Source organism: Vipera ursinii (genome assembly GCF_947247035.1).
Source record: "Vipera ursinii genome assembly, chromosome: W".
Classification (NCBI taxonomy): Eukaryota; Metazoa; Chordata; class Lepidosauria; order Squamata; family Viperidae; genus Vipera; species Vipera ursinii.
Window position 1 is genome coordinate 1,299,209 of NC_139522.1, and position 22,413 is coordinate 1,321,621.

The window sequence follows — 22,413 nt, forward strand, 5'->3', positions numbered from 1 at the left end:
TCTATCATTGAATAAAGCTAATATGATTGCATCTCTGCGTGATGCCTTTTACTTGGAAGCACCTTAACGATCCATCGACCTCATGAGATCATCTCACAAGTTGGTAGCAGAGGATGGTTTAAGGGAATGCTTCCAAGCCAGCCAGCGGCTATACTACAAGATGTCTGGAAGATCCAGCACAAATCCATTTATAACAGATGGCAGGAGATCTCCGATTGTGACCAGAAGTCTTCAATCAAAGATGGCATCCCTGCCTACAGCCAAGGCTCCAGCCCCTGAAGCAAACTCCATTCCAGGTGAGAGCACAGATGACCTCCATTCTCTCAGAGGATCCAGCAGAGCATCTAGGACCCCTTCACATGCCTCTCTACCCCTGAACGCCACAGAGGAAAGCATGGAAGGCTTGCAAACTGCCCAAGACTGCTCAGATGCTGCAGAAACAGACCTGGCTGAAGCCAAACGCCGCGTGGGCAAGATGACTGCACAGGAACGTGAAGAGCTGCTTGTAAAGCTCCTTACAACGCAAAAGAGGAGGACACCAGCCCAGGAATCCTCTGAACACCTGGTGAGTCTTTCCCAAGTGACCATGAGGCCCCCAAATATGGCGCCCGCCACCCTTAGTGACCCCAAAAACCCAGGGCTTTTGGCGCGAAGCCCCCCGCCCAGCTGTGAGCTACAGCTTCCTGGGGCAAGCGGAAACAAGATGGCTGCTCCCAGAGCGCCCACATGGTCTGGCACAGGAAACAAGATGGCGGCCCCCAGTAACCCCACATGGTCTAATAAAGACAGGCTTCAATTAAGCCTGGAAGCCCAGCAATCCCTGGCATCCAGCTGAAATAGCATGTAATCCCTGGCATCTGGCCAAAGTAGCATGCAAATTCCTGGGTCCTCCCCACCACAAAGCCTAAAGTCCTATGATGGCAATGAGGTCTGTCCAGCCGAGGCTGATACAAATACAGCAGCACTTGAAACAGCCATCCAGGTCCTAGCTGCAACCCTAGAGGCCAAAAGGACAGCAGCTCTAGCATCGGGAGTGACCAGCCCCCCTCCTAGGCCTCCTACCCTCTCCCCAGGGCCTAACTGCCGGGAGGGGTCCAGCCTGGAGCCTCCCAACAATCAACCCCTGCGGCCTCCCACCTTCTCTTCAGGTCTTCAGGACCAGCGATGGGCTTCTCAAGGCAAATCAGGCAATCCAGGCAATCCATGTGCCATCCAGTCTCCATCCTGCCGGGAGGCATCTTACAATCCTCAGGAAAAATCTTTGGAGCAAATGCAGGCTGGCAAATCTGGGCTCCGCCCCTCCCATGCCTCATGGGAAGAAGAGAAAAATCCTGAGCATGCTCAGACGGATTTGCCAAATAATCAAGGAAAAATTTCCTCCATGACCACTAGAGGGATCCCTTTACCTTTTATGTCAATGGACAGCTCTGAAATGTATGCTAACGGAACTGAAAAGGATTTTTCTCCAGCATCTAATCTTCCGAATGACTTTAAAAAACTGCAACTTGGGGGGGAGAATTACAACAGTTGGAGTAGAGATGTACAGGTATATCTCTTAAAGAATGGGACTCTAGAAATGGTTCAGAAACCACCTCCTCTCCCGTGGGGACCCCGAAAAGAGTGGAGACACCGGCAGGCTTACTCCACTCTGCTCAGTTCGCTGGACAACAACTTGTTCTCCAGCATTCCAGAAGGACTCAGAGCTGGTGAAGTTTGGCAGTTATTATACAATTTATTCAACAGCGATACCATTGGTTCGATCACCAGGCACACAACTGAGTTTTATACAGCCAGACTGAGGTTTGGTGCCAGCATGCCTGAACATCTTGCAAAATTAAAGGCACTCAGGGCAGAATTGATGTCCAGAAATTACCCAGTAACTGATGCGAACATGGTCGCGGTCATTCTTGCTTCCCTGGACAGGAGTTGGAGCAATTTCATTGTTTCACTGGAAGCGGCCAGGAGGGAAGACATAAATCTGTCCTACCTCACAGGGAGACTCATCGAGGAAGATAGAAGGAGAAGAGATGCAGGAGAATACGCCAGAGTCACCACTCAGCAACCCAGAAGGGGGCGCCACAACTCAGAGCAAATTAATGCACTACTTAAGTGTTTCATCTGTGGCTCTGAGGAGCACCTCAAGAAAGACTGCCCCCATCAACAACAAACCCCCCAAACGTGGTCCCAATCAAGTAAGGGGCAAAGGGCAAGAAAGGGGGCGTGGCAGGGGCAAAGGAAATACCAAGGGAAATTTTCTGCATACTTGTTCCCTCACCCCCACAACAAAGGCTGATAGCTCCACTGACTTATGGTTACTGGACTCTGGAGCTTCTTCTCACATTACTAATATGAGTCAAGGGTTTAAAAGGTTAAAGAAAATTAACTCATCTGTCAAAGTGGCAAATGGCGATAAAGCTTTAGTTGTTGGGGAGGGCATTGTTTCTGTACCCGTACTTGGAAAAGTTGAAGGTGTTTTACATGCTCCCTCCATTGCCAACAACCTATTAAGCATTATCAAATTATGGGAGGATGACGAGGTGGAAGTTTTATTTCGCAAGGGGGGAGGTCATGTCACCCGGGACCAGAGGGTCATCGGAAATATTGCCATCATAAATGGTTTACCATATTTCTCCCCTGAGAGCCCACCCACCTCAGAAGGGGCCCCACAACCAGCCCCAAGGCTGTTTAAAGAGCGCAAGGCTGAAGCAGTTGCACCCAAGCCCCCACAGCCTGCCCCAAGGCTTTCCAAAGGCAGTGTGGGCAAGAAGCCTGAATCTCAGCAGGCACCTACAGCACCACTCAAAGCAACTAGAGCCAAGAGGGTGTCAGTGGGGAAGCCACTCCACAATAAGTGTGCCCATCTCTTACACAGAAGATTAGGTCATGTGAGCTTCCCTGTAGTTAAAAAGATGGGAGAATTTGCTGAGGGAGTCCAGCTCAAGGATTGTGAGGTGTTTCTGGACTGTGCCATTTGCAAGAAAACAAAGAGGAAGGCTGCCCCTATCCCAAAGGTGTCATTGCGTAAGGCTCAGTACCCGTACCAACTAGTACATGTTGATCTGGTTGGGCCTTTTACACCATCCCTAGGAAAGAAACAGTATTTTCTCACTGCCGTTGATGATTTTTCACGATACGGCCACGTGTATACCCTCACAGAAAAATCCGAAGCCTTTGACGCCATAAAGTCACTGTACAACTTTGTAGAGACCCAGTACAAGACCAAGATCGCACAACTGCAGAGCGATCGCAGGGCTGAGTTCATGTCCTGAAAGTTCCAGGACTGGGTAAGGCGTAAGGGCATCCGCCATTTTCTTACTGCACCATTCACCCCCTCTCAGAATGGCGTAGCTGAGAAAAGAAATGGAATACTGCAAACCATGATGCGTAGTCTGATTGCAGACCCTGGAGTTGCAGAATCATACTGGGGGGAGGCAGTCCACTACGCCAATTACACCTTAAACCGCAACTGGAGCAGTGTTGTGAACCAGACCCCATATTTCCTGGTTCACGGTAGGAAACCAAATCTGGGACATTTGCATGTGTTTGGTTCCTATGCATGGGTGCACATCCCCAAGCAGCTGTGGAAGAAGGGGAGATCTGTCTCCCAGAGACTAAGGTTCTTGGGCTATGCTCCTGGCTCCAAGGCCTATCGTTTCCTGGGAGAAGGGGGCAGGCCTGTGACTTCCCAATCTGCCTCTTTCGAAGAGGACTCCAATTGGACTCAGATCCACTCAAATGATCTGAGCCCATATGTCAATCGACCCAGCAAGGACACACCGAACACGACATCACCTGAGACGACCACATACCCTGCCACTGACGAAAGTGAGGAACAAGACGAAGATGCGTCCAGTCCCATGGAGGAAGACACGCCGTCTTCACCCCCAACGACGCCTCAGAGACCCACGGAAGAAAAGGGCGGTGAGTGGCAGAAGGTAAGGAGGTCAAAGCGGTCCAACAAAGGGGTCCCGCCAAAGAGAATTGACATTGGACACATCGCGTCTGTCAACAGCGTTGTGGTCACCCCAAAATCCTTCTCTGACATCCAGGAGCTGCCCATCGAAGAGCAGGAGAAATGGCAGCTCGCAATGGAGAAGGAGATGCAGAGCTTAAAGAAACTCAAAGTCTTCATCCCTCAGCAACCACCAAAGGAGAGGAAAGTCATTGGCACAAGGTGGGTTTACAAGGCAAAACCACTTGCCAATGGCCTCTACCTGTATAAGGCCCGTTTGGTAGCCCAGGGCTTCGCTCAGCGCTACATGGAGGACTACGCCGAGACCTACTCTCCAACCGTCCGGGCAGAGAGCGTCAAGGCCGCCCTCGTGACTGCAGCTGCTCTGGGAGAAGAAGTCTTCCAATTTGACATCCAGACGGCTTACCTCCACGCCAACTTGGACCGGCAGATCTACGTGAGGGCTCCTCCTGGCTACCAGCAAGAAAGGGGAAATACATGGTTGCTCCACAAAGGGTTATATGGCCTCAAGCAGTCAGGGAAATTATGGTATGACTGTCTTAGAAAGAGTTTAGAACGAGTTGGTTTCACTGCATCCCATGCAGATGAATGTGTCTTCACACGCAACTCCAAGGGTACCACAGAACGGGTGTTAGTTTATGTGGACGACCTACTATATGTAGGGCCTGACAAGGAAGGGTGTGATGAATTTGCCAAGGCCCTGGAAGAAAGGTTTACTCTGAAGTCTTTGGGGCGGGTTGACAAGTACTTGGGTGTGCATATTTTGGCCACTAAAGGGGGGGTTCGCTCTATCTCAAAAAGAAAAGATAGAGGAATTATTGGCCAAATGCAAAATGGCAGAATCTAATCCTACGCATAGCCCAATGCAAAGCGACTTTTACAACCACACTCTCAAGGACGGTCCTGAGTTCACAGATAACACGCTTTACAGATCTGTGATTGGCTCCTTGCTATACATCAGCAATTGGAGCAGACCTGACATAGCTTTAGCTGTGAATCTATTGTCCAGGCACGTAGAACACCCAAAGGAATTCCACTGGACTGCTGTTAAAAGGGTACTTAGATACCTTAGGGGCACGGCTGATGCTCTCCTTATGCTAGAACCAGAGAAGGGGAAGATGGCCCAGCTCTCCGCTTACTCAGACGCAGACTGGGCTGGCGACACCAAAAGTAGACGGAGCACCTCTGGTTTCCTCATATTGCTAAATGGCTGTCCAATACATTGGCATGTTAGGCAGCAAAAATTTATTTCTTGCTCCACGGCCGAGGCTGAATATGCCAGCCTGTCAGACACGGCCAATGATTTGATTTGGTTCAATGATCTGATAACAAGCATCTGGGCATCTCCTCCTCTGCCCATCCAAATTCTAGAGGACAACACGGCCGCGATTGCAATCTCGGGCGCTTATGCAGTAGGATCTATGTCTCACCACATAGACATATGCTATAAAAATGTCAGGCAGCTTGCCAAAGAGGGTTTTGTACATGTTGAGCATTGTCACACAACTGACCAGATAGCTGACCTGTTCACCAAACCTGTTCCCATTGACCGGCACAACCTTCTGTGTAAGCGTTTGTGTTTGGCCTTCTGAATGTTTTTATGCATGCCTATGACACCTGCTCGCCCCTCACACACATTCACTGGTCCCTGTCATTGGCTGGCAAGAAGGGGAATTGTTAAATGTTTAGTGCCAGCCATTGGCAGTTACGCAAAAAGGTCATCAGATGGAGGCAAAGAGGCTTCTTTGCTTCCACTGATGAGCCAAGGGTCTCAGACCCCTACAGCCCCATTGGCGAGAGAGTTTTATGGTTAGGGAGAGGCCCAGACCCCCCATAAATACCTCTGCATGAGGGGCTGCTCTTTGTTCAGATTCTCTTCAGTTTAGTTCTTGTTCTGTTCCAGTTATGTTATGCTAGCTTGCTTTCTTTTCTTTTGTTTCTCTCTCACATGCAGGCATGAATGCCTTCATGCCAAGTAATTCTTTCTTTTTAATCTATCATTGAATAAAGCTAATATGATTGCATCTCTGCGTGATGCCTTTTACTTGGAAGCACCTTAACGATCCATCGACCTCATGAGATCATCTCACATGAGCTGTAAGCCATAATCATCACAATTATGACAAATCACGGCTTGAACTATCTTGCTTTGCATGTAATGAGTCTATCTCATATATTAGTTTCCACTTTTAAGTTGCATTACTGAAATAAATGAACTTTTGCACAATATTCTAATTTTTCGAGTTTCACCTGTATATCATACAAACACAGAGATGTATTAATACATCTACATGTATTCACCATATACAACAGCATGTTTTTACCAGTACTAGGTAGAATTTCCTCTCAAAATTTCTAGATTTTAGCTTTTGAAGGCAGAAACATCAGTTGCTGCTTTGTACCAATCCAGTGTACCTGAAACTCTTTTGACAGCAACTGCCCAAAGGTCATAAGCAGATGTCTTTTACATCATTTAGTCTCTTTTAAAAAGCCTTAAAACAAATCTGCAATTATTTTTTTATTCTTGACTCTCATTTTTGTGAGTCAAGAACAAAAAATAACTATTGGATTTAAATGAAAAATCACAGATTGAAACTGGGGCTTCCTACAGAAAATCTGCTCTACCAATTCCTTAGGGTTTCTTTCCCCCAAGAAGTCTGCATTGAAGAAAGATAACATTTGCTGCCATTGCTCGATTTTCACAGCAGTTCTGAGCAGTAAGAAAACCCCCAATGCCAAATGAATGCAGAATGGCCTTTTCTTTTTCCATTCTCGTCCTCCCAGCCCACAAGCCCTTTTCGCTTAAGCATAAAAGCTCAAGATGCTATCCTGCGAACCAAACGCTAAACAAACACTTCTCTTTCTTTCACAACTGACAAAACCTGACCATCCTCTCTCCACGAACCTCAATCCATAAGAGGCAGCACCAAATATATGATAGGAACCTCAAGAATTTAGGATGCCAATGGATATAGGGCAGTAGCGGCTGTAGCTGAGTTGGTTACTTAAAATCAGAAAATTATATTGGGAGCTCCACTGAAGGTCTACACCCCCCCATGCGGTTCAAGTACTATTGGAGCTAAAATTTCCAGCATGGCCCACCTCTTCCTGGGTGGGACGGTATGTGAGTCAGATCATAGAACAGGAAAATGTTCAACTTTGCCAATGTGAGACCCTCAACCCAGCCACGTTGTTGCCTGTTCTGGAAAAAATGCGGAACCTGATGATTGCTTAGAAGTTTTACAATCAATCACAGGTGCTAGAGCTGATTTAAAAATGGAACCCCTTGAAAACCCAGAGGTGTTATATTGGACTGATGGCTCCTCTTTTGTGGAAAATAGTATCAGATACTCTGGCTATACTACTGTGTAGTCACGGATGAGCAGCCCGTTGTTCTTGCTGCCATTCCTGCCTCATTTTCAGCTCAAGCTGCTGAATTAAAAGCCTTGATCGCTGCTTGTGTGTTGGACCAGGACAAAAGAGTGAACATTTACACTGACAGCTGATATGCCTTTTTGGCTGTGCATACCCATGCTGCTTTGTGGAAGGAGAGGGGCTATACAGGTGCTGACGGAAAATCCTTAAAAATGAAGGCTCTCTTGGAGGAGCTTATCCACTGTAAAGGACATCAAGTGGATGAGGGCTTTGTAACTAAGGGCAACCGAGCTGTGGACTATTGGGCTTGGCAGGCAGCCTATCAGCCAGTTGTAACCACTGCCAAGACTTGCCCTCTGGTGCCAGTAGAGGATTGTGACACTTTCCCTCCCATATATGATCAGAGAGATCAGCTGAGAGATGGAGGAAAATGGATTAATGGATGGTGGGTAGTTGAGGATAAAATTCAGCTCCCTACTGCCCTTGTGTGGAAAACTCTACAGCAAACTCATGATGCTTTTCATGGCTCCCCAAAGAAGCTTCATCTTTGGCTCCAACAGAGGTATTGAACCTGCAAGCTCTGGCTCAGCAAGTTTCTTCCCAATGTGAGATTTGTCAACAAAACAATCCTACAGGAGGGAAACCTCCATCTAAGGGGGTCATGTTGCTAAATATCCTGGAGAAGCATGGCAAGTAGATTTTACAGAAATGCCATGGAATGGGGCCAAGAGGAATCTTTTAGTTTTTGTGGACATGTTCACCGGGTGGCCAGAAGCTATACCTACTACCACTCAAAAGTCTTGTGAAGTATCCTGAACCATTGTTGACCAGATTATCCCAAGGTTCAGACTTCCAACATCCATCGAGTCCAACAAAGGCTGCCATTTTGTCTCCCAAGTGGTTCAGGGGGTGTGCAAACTTTTGCACATTGAATGGCACCTTCACTCCAGCTACAGGCCTCAGGCCTCAGCTCAGGTAGAACAAATGAATAGGACTTTAAAAGGTCACATGGCAAAGTTGTGCCAAGAAACTTCCTTGACTTGGCCCAAGATTATGCCCATTGCCCTAAATCGTGTAACAGCAACTCCAAGGGGAAAGCTTCAATTGTCACCTTTTGAAATGATGTATGGCAGACCTTTTGTTTCTAAATATGTTATGGGGCAGATGAAGGGGAAGAGAATGTTTCTTTGTATCTACAGAAACTGTTGCAGGTGTTGTGTTCTATCTCCCAACAGGTCAAGGCTCCCCTTCCGGTGATCCCTTATTTGCCTCCTATTGTGGAACCTGGAGAGTGGATCCGTGTGAAAGAACTCAATCCCACGAGTGTTGCTGCCAAGTAGTCAGAACTGGTCCAGGTGCTGCTCAGCACTCCAACGGCTGTGAAGGTTCCTGGCATAAAGGCATGGATTCACTGTTCACATATAAAAAAGGTTCCAGCTCCAAATGCCCAGTGGCAAAGTCAGCAATTGGAAGCTTTGAAACTACGGCTATCCAGACTCTCTTCAGATGTGCCTTTCTGTGATTTTCTACCAACCTAAAATTCTGAAGTATTTGCCTGTACCCATTGAAGAGTTGTTTCTCAGTGACAGTGATCGCAAAGAAGAAGAGGTAACCTATTTTATCAATGGACAAACCTATACTGAGGACGATGAGATGCCTGATCTGGAAGAAGAAGAATGGGACACTCTTCTTGATGGTGAATTTGGTGATTGGACTTGTCTGGATCCCGGTCACTGGTTCCAGACAGAATAGGGAAATAACTAATGATGTGAATTCAGCCTGTTCCCCATGCATCACAACCACCCGGTTTGGCCAAAATGTCACTCAGACCCTAGTCTACCATTCTGAATATAACTGTCCCCAGGAGAAGACAGTTACACCATGCGACCATAATGGAATAACTTACCACCGGTGTAAAATGTTTGGAAAAATAATTTGTTTTGACCCTAAAACCCCCAACACACACCCTAGTAGGAAAACAAAGAATGTTTCCCCTGTTCATCAGGGAACACCACACTGTACCCCTGTTAGGCATATGGTGTTAGCCTACAATGTTGGGTTGAAAATATATTAACCAAGATGTTATGTCTTTAAGATGTTAATTGGCCAATGGGTGTGTAAGTGTTCTCATAGCCATAAGAGGAAGCTAGGAACGTAGCTTCTCTCTCTCTCTGAATTCACTGCTCTCTACTATTACTGTTTTTGCTCTGTTACCTGAACTGTGTATTGACCTCTGGACTGGTAAGAAGACTTTGTATTTTGGATTGCTACTTGGACTGTTTATTTTTGTCTGTGCATTTTTGTTTTTACACCACCTCAAAAGTAAAATACTTTTTGCTTTTACAACTCAGTGTACTCTTGTGTGACTCTTGCTGCTCTCAGTACCCTTTCCTTGTCTGTGCAACTCTTTGGTAGCACAAGGAGACCTCTGCACAAAAAATTCCTTAACAACCCCTTGCATCAAAACCAACTATACTACAGAAAAGACCACCCAAACAATGGTCTATCATTCCTTTTATGACTGTAAGGGGAATGTTTCCCAGTGTAGGCATGGAAATAATTCTTATTCCATGTGCACAGAAGCCCAGAAAATCACCTGCTTCAACCCACAGGGGGTGAAAGTGACATATAGTGTAAAGGTTTACCCTTACATGGGAGGATCAGATAAAAAACCCCTCCTAACTCATCCTGTGGCCTAAAATCGGTCAACGTCACATAAGGTATTAGTTTGTTTTGATAGCTGTGAAGCCATATGGCGAGGCCAAGGTCCATCCTGGACCCTTGGAGTCCTGTGTGGAGGTCTTTCATGGGAAAGAAGTTATCTGGTACAAAGAATATACCTATACCAGGAACTGGTTTCCAAGTCTTCTGGATATGGTACTCCCCCTTCAGGATATGTGTACTGGTACACTGCCTTCTATACCCAGAGTGTGGGTCCGGGCAAGGGAGGAACCTCTTGGTTTAGCATGACCGAAGGAGAAGTCTCTACCTCCTGTCGGAGTGGTTCCTGCACCCCTATCTGTTTACACTTCTGAGACGCATCCCCCCACATAGAGTCTTATGGTACAGGAACTGATGGGACAGGACAAGACCCTTATGGGCAGATAATTATTCAGACCACTCTATGCTATGGTAAAGCTGAACAATTCCAGTTACATACTGAATTTTGGCATAAATTTGCTATACCAATCGAAATACCCCAGGTTATCATTGATTTAGCTGAGAGGGTAGCTTCTTCACTAGAAGTGAAAAACTGTTTTGTTTGTGGAGGCACTAACATGGGGGAACAATGGCCATGGGAAGCTCAAGAGATTCAATTGGAGAACATCACTTCTCATTTTAATTTGACCTGGAAAGAAAACGACCATCCAACCAAATGGGCCCTCCATTCTGTAACTGTGGCCCTCAATTGCATTATTAGACCCCAGTCCAACTATATATATATGGAATATGTTGGAGAAACTCTTTGCGAGGGAGGTTGGTTCTGCAATAGTACTTCAACCAACTGTACTTGGCAGGGAAATGAGACTGGAAAATCTACCATTTCTTTCTTAAAGAACTGTAGGAAGAAAAGTCTTCATCATGGTTCCATCCAAGCCGGGGATAAACAACATGGAGACTGCTTTGGGAAGAGGGTCACAGTTTATTGCAGAGGAAAGCCAGATGTCAAGTTTCTGACGGATGAGCTCTTCAAAGGACTCTGAGGCATTGTTTACCTTAAAAGTCTTTTATTAGAGCCCTATAACATCGACAAAGCTTGCTAGGGAAGCTGGAATCTGAATTCCCCTCCCCTTAGCACAATATATTAAACACAATTCTCCTCCTTTTCATTGCTGTCATTAATCACATTCTCCAATTAGTTTGAAGGGTCAGTTTTCCCTTCTGTTAGAAAACCCACCAAATTCTTATCTTCTCTTATTTCAAGACAGCCTTGAGAGACATTCTTCCTCCTCCCCCCCAGCAACAACTGATTCTAGCTGTAAAAGTAACACACAAGTTTTAAATATGAAATAGCTGCTGCTTCATCTTTTGTCAAAGCAAGAACATTCGATGTTAGCAGCATTGACACCAGACAGAAGTATGGATCCAACAGAAAAAGGACTGACCACATGTGAGTAGTGGGTTTTTATACCCCCTGGACTCTATTGTTTGCAGTTATTTCTGGTTCCTGTTTGAGGCTATTTCCTGTGTCACATATTCTGTCCTGAGTCCAGGTGTGCCCTTCTAGGAATCTTGCTGGTTGTGGGTAAGTCCCAGCCCTTGCTTCCCTGGGGCTGGAGTATGTAGATGTTAGGCCTTTAAGGTCTTCTTAAGCGTCTAGCTCCAACCTTCTTGATGGCTCACATTTGCATGTCTATAGAACTGGTTTTCTGCTTGTGGGGAAGGAGACCTGAGACTATTAAGAAAACTGGGCATGCTTTCCTGGTTCTTCAATTTCTTTTTAGGAAATATATTTTTCTGCCCTTTTAATATTTCCTTCTCTGGGGAGCTGACTTTCCTCAGAACAATAAAGGGATTTTAAATATGAAATATTTCTGCATTCAAATTCCTTTAATGCACAATAAGATTCTAATTCTGGAATAAAACTGAAATTTAATTTAAAATAAGATCTTGACCTCCATTTTCAGCATCAAGCCCCAAACCAATAACATGTTAAATAATAAAGGCAAAAGTTTATCTCCAGAGCATTCTATCTTCACCCATTAACAGTAATTAAAACAGTCCCACTGTGTGATTAAGGAGAATCTTCTCTAGGATAACTTTCATGCCTACACGCATCAAAGTAACTTGCAAAGACCAGCTGGCCAACAGTTACAGGGATCAGTCGCAACCCAAGGCACAAAAGCCCAGCATCTCAAAACACGTGTTCCCCATCAACTACATTTCCCAGCAAGCACCTAAACACTGAGTCCTTCCTGCTCGCTTCCGTTGCAAAGCATTTGGGGAGAGAGACCTCTTCCTTTCCGGCTTTGGGCGCCTTATGGTAAGTTTTGTCGGGACGTTGCTGTAAAGCAACCTGGCCATCCTTTCACTAGAGCATACATTGTTTTGGACAGGTAGCCCACCGGTAATTTGTCAGGGCCCACTTCTTGTATTAGGATCCCCAGGGCACATCCACCCTGTTCTTTGCAATACAGCTGAAAACCTTGAGACTGATCAGGCAACACCAAACTAGTAGACCTAATTAAGGCCTCCTTCAACTGTTGCCATGCCTGAGTATGTTGTCGAGTCCATTCCCATGCCATATTTAGCTGCGTTAAGGCATAAAGTGGTTTAGCAATCAGGGAATACATCGGGATCCACAGTCTGGCTTAGCCTGTGATCCCCAGAAAAATTCAAAGCTGTTTGACATTGGTGGGCAAAGGCAGAGCAGAGATGGCCTGAATTTTACTGGCATGAAGGCAATGGCATCCTTCTTTTAAGACATATCCTAAATATTGAACTTGGGGGAGGACCAACTGGATTTTTTGCTTAGAGACCTTATATTCCTGTTCAGCCAAAAAGTTCAACAAATCAACTGACCCTTGTGTGAAAGATTCCTTATCTTCTGCAGCCAGCAACAAATCATCCACATATTGTAGCAACGTACACCTGGGGGCAGAAAAGGCCTCCAAATCTCGAGCCAATGCAGAAGCAAAAGCAGTAGGGCTGTTCTTGTACCCATGGGGGACCCTTGTCCATGTCAATTGTCCCTTTATTCCCGTGTTGGGATCCTCCCACTCAAATGCAAAATAATCTTGACACTCAGGGGCCAAGGGAATACAAAAGAAAGCATCATTCAAGTTGATTACAGTGTACCATCGCTGTTTTTGGCTGAGAGTGGTGAGCAAAGTTTAAGGATTTGCCAACACAGGATGCAAGGCTTGGATTCGAGAATTCGCTTCTCTTAAATCATGGACCATTCTCCAGGACCCATCTGGCTTGGGAACTGGGAAGATTGGAGTGGACAAGGGAGACTGGGTGGCTTGTAATATCCCATTCTTTAGAAAAGTTTGGATGAACCCCTGGATGCCAGTTCAGGCCTCCCTTTTTATTGCATACTTCTGTAAGGAAACAGGTTGGGCCCCTGGGTGAAGATGGGCTCAGTGAGGGACAGCATAATGAGCAAATTCTGGGATCCCCTGAGACCAAACTTCAGGGGAAATGGAATCTGGAAATGAAGCAGGAGGTTCACTAGCGTCTAGGTAACAAGTATAAGTTTTCAGAGCTGGAAACTCCAAAGAAATACCCTGGAGTTGACAGGTAATTGTTGCTCCCAATTTCCCCAGCAAATCTCTTCTCAGCAGGTTAATAGGGCACTGGGGTAGGACCAGAAATGAGTGTTCAACTTTGGGCCCCTGACTTGGAGTCACACACAGAGGGCCAGTGCAGGGTGCCATTTCAATTTGCCCACTGACACCAACAACAGGAGTAGTCTGAGAATTCAAGCAGTCTTTAGGGGCATGCTGCAGGACAGTGTAAGTTGCCCCAGTATCTACAAGAAAAACTTCTTTCCTTCCCCCTAACTGCAACTCCAAAAGAGGTTTGGGGGAGGAAATGAGACCTCCGGAGCCACATCAGTATTGGGAGGGATAACTTTCATTGGCATACATCTGCATTCAGGGAGTGAATGGTTCAGCCTATGGTGACATCTGGGATAACGGGGGGGGGGGGGGGCTGGTCTCAGTGGAGGTTAGAACCCTGGCAGGGCTGGATAGCAACGGTCAAAAGTTAAACTTGCTTCCTCATCTTTTCTTCCTCTTTTCCCTCTGCAACCTCCTCCCATTGGGCATAAACTCCGAAAGCAGTTTGTATTAGGAGTTCAAAAGTTTGAGCACTGGGTGATGTAAGGTTTTGCAATTTTTGCTGAATATCGGGGGTGCTTTGTGCAACAAAAGTCATTTTTAAAAGAGGTTCACTCTCTGGACTATCAGGATCAATGTCTGTATAACAACAGAACCCATCTTTTAATCGGTTAATAAAATCAGTAGGGCTCTCTTGGGATTTCTGGAAAATCTGATTCACCCTATAGTAATTGACAGCCTTGGGAACCCCTGTTCTAATGCCATGGTTAATGGCTTTGTGAAAGTTCATTAAGGCACCATATCCCCCATCAGCATTAACATCACATTCAAAACTTGGGTCTTCTGGTTCCGGACTTTCGGTGCTCCCAGACGTGTGAGGGAATCGCTCTTCGTGTTGCCTGGATTTCTTCATTGGAGGGCCCCTGTATAGGGGTCGAAAGTTGCCCTGGAGGGGCGATGAGCAGGTCTCTCCAGTTGGCAGTAGAAGGGCGGTGGCCCTCCCGTCGGCTTGGAGCTACTCTCCAAACCGAAGAAAAAATGATCGGCCATTCCCATGGCCCAGCATTTAGCCATTTCTTGCCGAAGCCAAAAGCACAACAAAGCACTTGAAAGCACTTGAAAACTGGGTGAGAATTGCCTTCTTGTTTTCCTAATTGTCTACCTTCCCTGTCAAAAGCTTCTTGAATTTGCTTCCCCCTGCGAGGAGAGAGGGAAGGGATTTTTCCCCCACCCTCCTTAAGAGCAGCCTTTGTCTACATTGGGAGAGAAAAGAAAAAGACTTGTATTAAATTATACTGATTTATTGGACTTACTGCCTTTCTACTTTTGGCCCAAAGTTCCTATATTTACAGAAATGGACTATTCTACTTATTAGTCTAAAAAGGGGGACAAAAATAAATAAATAAATAAAAAGATACTGTCTGAAAAGGTTTTGAAGTACTCTGGGGATATCTAGTGAATACTATTGGCAAACAAGCTTGGTTACATTTTGGACTGACCTTGGCATTAAGATAAAAACCTGAAACAGCTGGAGATGAATTTGGCTTAGACTTGTGGAGGTGGACTTTTACTGATTTTTGTTTGAAAAATAGCCTCCACCAAGGACTATTTACAATTATTACAAAATTGAGAAGGATCAGCCACAAACCTCGCTTGACTATAACCTTATACTTGAAACAATCTACAGAGTCACTGAGATGTCTATCTCCAGATTTAATAATTTACATGCCAACCTTAAGTCACAAATTGAAACCCAGACTGCAACTAAAGAATTTATACTTCAGAATGAAACAAAAATGGAAGATATTACTATTGAGACAGAGGAATATAAGCAACAATTATCAAAAGAACCGACAACTTTAAAAGTACAAGGAACTATCACTATGGCAAATAACCTTAAGGACTAACAACATACTATGGGAAAACTTAATGTGCAAGATAGTGATGCTAACACAGAGGATCTGAAAGATCAACAAAGACAGTTTCCTGAAAGCCTGGATAGTGAAGCATTAATTACAAAATTGGATAAGACTCTCTATTTAAAGCAGATGTGTTCTGATTCAGGGTCAGCCTGTGGGTTCGGCAGTTGGGTCGGTTGACTCAGAGGAGGAGGGGGGTGTTGAAGACCTTGCTGAGGGGGTTGAAGATCTTGCTGATGATAGCCCTCAGCCAGGCCCCTCCCACTTGGTCACCACGGAGACCCAGCTGTGTGAGCCTGACAGTGTGGATGAAGATGACCCACAGCTGGCCCTGTTCAAGGACGCCCGATGCAGGAGGCAGTCAATTAGGAGTAAACAGAGGAAGGCAATGGGGCTTCTCGGAAGGAGGCAGAAAGAAGCCACGCCCTGAACTCTATATAAGGGGAATGTGTGGGGAGGGCTGGTTTGCTGAAGGCAACCGCTCGGATAGTGTTTCATAGCTCCTGTTTCTTGGTTCGTGTCTTGTTTGTTTTTGTAGTAATAAATTTGGCAGGCGTAATTCCAGCCTCTTGCCATTTGTAAAGGGGTTGCCTTTTCTGCAGGGCCGGTAGCAGGCTGGTACAGAACAAGATGAACCTAGACGGAAGAGGAATCCAGACCGAACTGAAGATAAAGTTTTTAGAGCAAATACAGAGACTAGAACTAACAGGGCAACAACATAATGATTACAGATGGTTTGGTTTTTGTGGACCACTGATGGCTAGATGGCCTCCTTCGATTCAAATAATATGTATTGGAGCGAAGGGAGACCTATCTGGCAATTCAAAGGCCTTGGTCTGGAAACCTGATTGGCAAAAAAGAAAAAAAAAAGCCAGAGTTAGATTTAAAAAGTGAGTTCTTAGAGAACCATTAAAGGTTATCCTTTTAGTAATCAGTGATCTATCAGGATCTAAAATAGAAAATGTTTATGAGATAGAACTAGAATGTATTTATGTATCTATTAGGCTTATTTTAGACATTACAATTTGTGCACTGACATAATGGAAATTTGGTTTATAGATCCCACGTTTGATGTTAAAAGACGTTTGATTATTCTATTTAAGAATTAAGAATTAGCTAAAATTTGAAACAGAATCTGGTTGTGTATAAATAGTTGTAGATTGATAAACATAGGCTGTGGTCTTGTCAGTAATGTGTGATGTATTAGGATGTGAAAATGTTTATTAGGTAGAACATAGCTACTCAGCCACTGTGTACATGTTAGATGCTATAGTTTTTGCTGTAGGGAAATTTGGGTTGTGAATATTATTTGGGATGTTAAAGGCTAAATTTGAATAATATAATTAAAATTAAAATTAGGTAAACTTTAATAACAGGACACAGATATATCTCAATGAAATTGAATTGACAAATTTTTCAACTGACCATGCTATTTCTAGAGATTTATTAGTTTAAACTGGTTGTATGAAATGTTAAGTGAAATTGAGAAGGATGTTTTGATAATGTAACCTGAATTATGTACTGAAAACTCTGTTACTGAATCTCTGATTACCCAGTCATCATGATGCTTTCTAAATATGTAGATTTTAACTGAAAAACCAATAAAATTTGTTTTTTTAAAAAAAATGTGGAACAAAAATGGCTACAGGTGCCGGCCACTGTTCAATATCTCTTCATCTATTATTGGTGGCCTCCTTCTATCCCCTAGTTTATTCCTCCAGTACCTTTTTCAAGACCTGGCATTTGTCCTCAGCCCCCAACAATCCAGATAACAAAGTGTCTATGTCAGGAACCGTTGGTTTGTGAATAGCAAAAATTCTTTGAAACAAATCAAGATATTGTTGGGGAGATTCTCTAAATGGTGGCAAGTTATTCCTCCAGTTAAAAAGGTCACTGGTGGTGAATGGGGTATGAACCAGGACAATATTGTCATTTGCTGCCGGCACCTGCCGCAGTGGGCACATTTTAGTCCCCTCCAAGTGATTTTGTTTGGCGTAGATTTTGCCCTGTCTGGTGTGAGGAGGGCTTTGAATCTGCACAGCACAGGATGATCCTTCACCGGGATCTTCGTCCTCAGACAAGGAGGAAAGGGGGACTGCGGGGGAAGCAGCAGCTGAGCTTAGAGATGAAAAAGAGGCAGAAGAGACTCTCTGTGTGTGGGAAAACAGCAGCTGAATTTGGAGGTGGAGCCTCGGTTGCAGCAGGAGCAGTCGGGACCACATAACATGGTGGGTAATCTTCAGGGCAGGTTTGAATTACTTTCTTTATAAACTTATTTTTCCCTGGGTGGACTGGACAGACCAATTTCAAGACCTCTGGGGGGACCAACAGGCCACATTGTTTTAAAATGTCCTGTCAGATGCTCAAATTTTTAAAAACCCTAAGAAAACCAAGCTCATGGCATCTGGCCCTCTCAATTCCTGGCAAATAGATGGGGAAGAAATGGAGGTAGTGACAGATTTTATTTTCCTGGGCTCCAAGATCACTGCAGATGGGGACTGTAGCCAAGAAATTAAAAGACGCTTGCTCCTGGGGAGGAAAGCCATGGCAAATCTAGACAGCACACTAAAAAGCAGAGACATCACCCTGTCAACAAAAGTGCGTATAGTCAAGGCTATGGTCTTCCCAGTTGCAATGTATGGCAGTGAAAGTTGGACCTTAAGAAAGGCTGAGCGCCAAAGAATTGAGGCCTTTGAACTATGGTGCTGGAGAAGACTCCTGCGAGTCCCTTGGACTGCAAGGCGATCAAACCGGTCAGTCCTAGAGGAGATCAATCCTGACTGCTCTTTAGAAGGCCAGATCCTGAAGCTAAAACTCAAATACTTTGGCCACCTAATGAGAAGGAAGAACTCACTGGAGAAGAGCCTAATGCTGGGAAAGATCGAGGGCAATAGAAGAAGGGGACGACAGAGAATGAGGTGGCTGGATGGAGTCACTGAAGCAGTAGGTGTGAGCTTAGATGGACTCCAGAAGATGGTAGAGGACAGGAAGGCCTGGAGGAATGTTGTCCATAGGGTCGCGATGGGTCGGACACGACTTCGCAGCTAACAACAACAACAAAAATATAATTCTTCATCCATCCGCCCTTGTATAGCAAGAACACCTGTAACCTTATTAATAATATCTAAGTCTACGGACCCTTCCCTTGGCCAAGGTTGTTGCCCAGGGCCCATAAAATAAGTTGGCCACACATCAACACAAAGCACCACCAGACGCTGACAGGGTTAAACTTAATAGTCACTTGAGGTTTCAAAACATCCCAATTTTTCAAAACACATTGCAAAGGAGTACATTTTGGCTTAATTTCCTTGTCTAAATTACTCTGACGATTCCCCATTCTTGTATTACAAGATAGTTTCTCGGCCCCTTCACATAAAGGCTGGTCGGGAAGATCAACCCCCTCCAGAGAAGATGGCCGCTCGCGGCTGAGTGCTAGGAGCGAGGGATCGAGTCTCGGCATACCGGGCATTGATGGAGCTGTTGCTTTGTAGCCCGGGTGGGTGACGGGACCCTGTGGGGCTTTGATGAAGTCCTTTGTGGACACTGGAGGTGACGGCGACAATGACGGCGAGGTCCCTGGACCTATGATGGCCAAGCGAGGCGGCTTGAACGGCTTGGACGGTGAGGCTCCGGGCCTGCGACAGCCTGCGGTAGGCCTGCTGCGGTCTGTGGTGGGCCTGCTGCGGCCTGCGGCGGACCTGTGGCGGCCTAGAGAGGCAGTATGGACCTGCGGTGGCCTGCAGCAGGGTTATGATGGCCTACGGCAGCCTGGAGAACCAGTCCGGGTGGTGAGGCTCCTGGGCTTGTGGCTGCCGATTCCATCTACTCATCTGTTCGATCGGCGAGCTTCCCCCTCCGGTGGAGTTTCCTTGGATGGTGGAGGCCGCCGTTCGATGGATTGAGCGCCCTTTGGAGCCCTCCTGGACTTGTTTGGAGGGTGGAAACATCTGTGGCCACTTGAAGTTGAAGATGGAGGTGGAGCGTGCCGGATGGCACCTGAGATGGTGATTATCTTCTTGGGGGCCATACTAGAGAACTGAGGTGAGCCTCCTTCATTTTCCGCATCCGGAGACTTACTACAGCCCCTTTTGGTCGCGATTACATTCAAGGAATGGAGATGGGTGACCGGCCCGGCCCCTGTTGCCACCCATTGACATCCTTGGTGGCTTTGGAGGTGTTGGCGATGCGGCTTGGTGATATTGGGCAACAGAGGGACCCAGCTGTTGTCAGCTGGGCCTTGAATCTGGAGCCCGAGACTTATTTACATCTGCTTATCATCGGAGCTGCGAATGCCATCACCAATAGACTGTTTTACTATCGCCCAGCCATCGGACTTTTTCTCCTTCTGCGACCTACCCAGAGCTGGATAGTGGTTTCTCCCTGAGATTGGAATATCTTGGTCACTGTGAGAGGGTGACCATGTTTCGGAAGTCACTGTCCAGCTCTGTGGACTTATTATTAATATGCATTTTGTTCCAGCCGACTCGTTCCTTTTGTTTTTATCTTTTGATGGCTTACACTGCAAGTGAGTTGCTCGCCCTGAGAGATTCCCCCCTCTCTCAGATGTGGCCATCCAATCTGTGCCACCGTTTCCTTAATGATGGGTCTTGGGACCCTGAGAGGTGGCATGGCACAAAAAGGAGGCTTTTGGGTTTTCTTTTAAAAAATTTTAATGGGTTAGGGAGGGGGGAGGGCTATCAGGTCCAACAGAATGAGGGGTGGTGGTTGCCGGACCTATTTCAGCCTAGGTTGGCTGATGGTCGTGGCGATAAGGGGGCTGGGGAGAGTCTTCGGGCCTGGGGGGATGAGGTGGGGATAGCGATCCCCACGGTGATTGGGAATGGCAGCAGATGGATGAACAGAGGGCCATATTGTAATCTGAGTTCGCGCTATTTTCGAGCTGTGGCGCGCTCCGACCCTCTGGCTCTCACCTGCTTTCCCGAGGGGAGGGCAGATACCTGAGCTCAGGCTGATTTATTTGAATGCCAGGTCTGTTGTGAATAAAGCTCCCCTTATCCGTGATTTGATCGAGGAGGAAGACGCAGACCTGGCATGCATTACGGAAACTTGGTTGGGCTCGGAGGGAGGGGTCCCTCTGATTGATTTATGCCCTCCAGGTTTCCATGTGCTGCATCAGCCTCGGGCTCAGGGTAGGGGCGGTGGGGTGGCGGTCGTTATTAGGGAGGCCCTTTGTCCGCGGGAGGCTACTGACCCTCAGATAGGTGGATGTGAGTCCCTCCTCTTAAGGTGGGGCCCTGGTGGTCAGTTGGGCCTGTTGCTTACGTACCTCTCTCCCAGCTGCGTGGCAACGGCTCTGCCCGGGCTACTCTACCCTCTCTCGGGGTTGGCGGTGGAATTTCCCAGATTTTTGGTGCTGGGGGATTTTAACCTACCTTCCCTGGGGTGGATGTCAGGGGTGGCCCGAGAGTTCATGGCTTCCATGATGGTCATGGACCTGACCCAGATTATTCAGGGTCTGACTCATGAGGGGGGAAAAACGCCTGACCTTATTTTTATCTCTGGGCAGTGGCTTAATGATCTGGGTGGGGTTTTTCCATCTGTACAGCCCCTCTCATGGACAGATCATCATCTCCTGCAGCTGGGCCTCGGTCATGCCACCTCCCGCTGCTGGGAGGTGGAACCAACCAGGTGGTTCCGCCCCAGGCGCCTGATGGATCCAGAAAGGTTTCAGATGGCACTTGGTTTGATTCCTGCCTCCCTCTCCCACAGCCCAGTCGAGACCTTGGTCGACGCCTGGCAACAAGCTGCTTCTGAGGCTCTCGACCGCATTGTTCCTTTGCGGCCTCTGACCCAGCGCAGGTTCCGGTTGGCCCCATGGTTCTCCGTGGACCTACAGGAGATGAAGCGCTGGAGGAGGGGCCTAGAGAGCATTTGGAGATCCAGTCGGTCCGAATCTGACTGAGCGCAGTTAAGAACTTTCACTAGATCGTTTTTTTAATTAAAAAGTTTTAAAGTACATTTTTGAACATAAACCCCAGCCCCCCTACCCCTACCCCATACCCTAACTCACCCAATACCCCTACCTCCCCCAGCCCCCCCGACTTTCCAAAGCAGAATACAGGGTATTATTTTCACAATCTTAATCTAAAATATACTAACTATAATTACACTTTAAATCCAGTTGCGCTTTAACTCTCCTTAAACATCATAATATATCTCCATTACAAATATTCTTCACATATTCCAAATTCTACCATTTCTATCTGATTCAAAACTTTCAAAATCCATTCTTCTATAATAAACAAACCAGTCTTCTTCCAATAACTTAAAGATCTTACATATTCCACTAAATTACTTTAACTTTTAAAATTGTAATCTTTTACAATTCAACCATACATAATAATACATTGCATCATCACAACCACATCTTCAACATGTAGACTAACAATTTAAATACATACATACTAATTTTTAAGATCTACTGTAAATACCATCCCCAAATATCCACCATTATTAGATCTTGATTATCCTACAATCTTTAACAAGTTCCATTTCTAAATCTTATTTCTATCAAAGTCCTCCATTAATCTCTACTGTTATTATTATTCTTCCTTAAATCTAAATGCAGCCCATGTCATTCTTTGAATCTTAAGATCTTTAAATAAAACCAAGGATTGCACAGCTTCTGAAACTATTTCTTGTAACTGTCGCTCTCCTTCTTCCTTTCCTTTTTTGACTTCTGAGGATGACGGTAAGCCTGCTTTCAATACATTAGAATAAAAATCACGTGCCTTCCCTACTGTATTAAGACAATATCTTTCTCCAGAATAATTCACCACAATCCCCAATTGTATCTCCCACCTGAACCGAAGCTGTTGTTTCTTTAATTCATCTGTCAGAA